Source organism: Vigna unguiculata, chromosome 10 (assembly GCF_037176805.1).
Source record: "Vigna unguiculata cultivar grain cowpea cultivar isolate G323 ecotype 2 chromosome 10, ASM3717680v1, whole genome shotgun sequence".
NCBI lineage: Eukaryota > Viridiplantae > Streptophyta > Magnoliopsida > Fabales > Fabaceae > Vigna > Vigna unguiculata.
Window position 1 is genome coordinate 8,588,417 of NC_140801.1, and position 1,954 is coordinate 8,590,370.

The window sequence follows — 1,954 nt, forward strand, 5'->3', positions numbered from 1 at the left end:
TGAATTCATTTAGTTCTTCATGTTCTTTTAATATAACATGTTCATAAATGAAAGTAATCCCATCCATACAAAATATCATTAAACTAAAGACTTATTATGCTTTGGTAAGAGGTTTTATTCCATGTGTAAAACATATATCTTAGGTTAGCATTTATTTGTATTATACTTGGCACATGTTGTTAACAGTGGATTCATAAAGTATCATTTCAATTCAAGGACTACAAGAATGAAGTTAATGTCACTTAAAATAGTTCATAACTTAAGTTGTAAACTACAGTCAGCAACCCAACATGTGAAAATGCTCCCTGGTCATCTTTTCTTAAGGTGGACTTCTTATGTGCAAATCATATAACATGGGTTTGCACTTATTTACATTTGAGTAAAACAAACGTCTATCAGTGGAATGATTTACTTCTTTGTGTTCTTTTTATTAAACATGTTCTTAAATGAACACATTGCACAGTCACAATTCAAAAACAATTCTTGAAATTTGGGGTTACAAATATCAAATATTAAGGTTGTTCATCAAAGTTACAAGATTTCAAATCCTCAATATAATACTGCATTGATTAAATTGAAAATTTTCCCTTATGATGTTCATTTTCATGTAGATGGACAACTTAGAAGAAATCAACATAATAAGATTGGATGACATTACCTTATTGGATGAACATGTGGGTCTTGGTACTTGTGATCATGAGGATAGTGTTGGCACAATCAATGTTGGTAAGCAGTGTGGCGAACTTCCTTGTCCCAATAACAATTGATATTGTCGTTTATTTTTTAATGAAATGTTAAAGAAATTACTAACTCCATCAACGTCTACATCTTGCAACATTGTATAAAGTTTCATATTGTTCAATTTTAATCTAGAAGAGCCTGAAAACATAACAATTTCATTAAAAATTTCTAACAATCACTTAATTAAAATATCTAACTAAAAGTGTTAAATTCATTTCCTTCCATGTCAGTCCATAACTAAGCTTGGAGACACATCAATGCCTCCACAATATTTGGGAGCAATCTATTACGATGTGGAGTAAGAATCTGACTACCAGTATTGAACGAAGACTCAAAAGCAATAGTTGATATGGGAATTGCTAGATAGTCTCTCGCCAGCATTTGCAAGGTTGGGTATTTTAACCCATTAGTTTTCCACCACACTAAGATATCAAATTGTGCATTTGAATCAAGAAGTATTGCCTCTTCTAAATAACGATCTAATTCTGACTTCAAATTTGGTGTGTCACTTGTCTTTGCAATCTTATGTTTTGCAAAATGTGACCCCCAACTTTCTTTTCTTCCAAGAACACTTACATCCACTACATTTAGCTTTGAACTTTGAGATGAAGCAGTCAATTCTTTACCCTTGACTTTTATGGCATACTCTTTTACCAAATCTTGACAAATAGATTTTACCCTCTCAATTTCATAATGAGAATTTTCTCCATAAATTTGAGGCAAAAAATAATCTAACAAGTTAATTTTGTACTTGGGATCTAATACAATTCCTACAACCATCACCCCGTTGATTACACTCTAATACTTATCAAATTTAGTAATCATGGTTGCAGCCATTTCATGAATAATGGAATTAGGACAAGAAAGTCAACTTAATTTCACATATTTTTGGGGCATTCACAGTTGGATACAAAGTACTAGAAAATAAAAGTGTCATATCATATAAAATAATTCCAACCTTTGACAAACCTCATTTTCCATCATCCAATCACATTCACTAGGTGAAGCTTTGTATTGATTATCTCGTTGTGACAATCTATTAAACACATCTTTGTATTGTGTAACAACTTGAAGCATAAAAAATGTAGAATTCCACCTAGTCTTACAATCAAGAACTATTTTTTTCTTAATTGGAATGTTCACTTAACCACATGTCTCTATAAATTTCTCCTCTCTTTTAGGTATTGTTGTCCAAAAATGAATACTTTCTCTA

The 1,954-nt window shown here is 31.2% G+C and overlaps 1 pseudogene; it reads right to left on the minus strand.

Annotated features, from left to right (window-relative positions):
- Window positions 1–206: 206 nt before the first annotated feature.
- LOC146882087 (zinc finger BED domain-containing protein DAYSLEEPER-like) lies at window positions 207–1,521 on the minus strand (annotated as a pseudogene).
- Window positions 1,522–1,954: the final 433 nt, after the last annotated feature.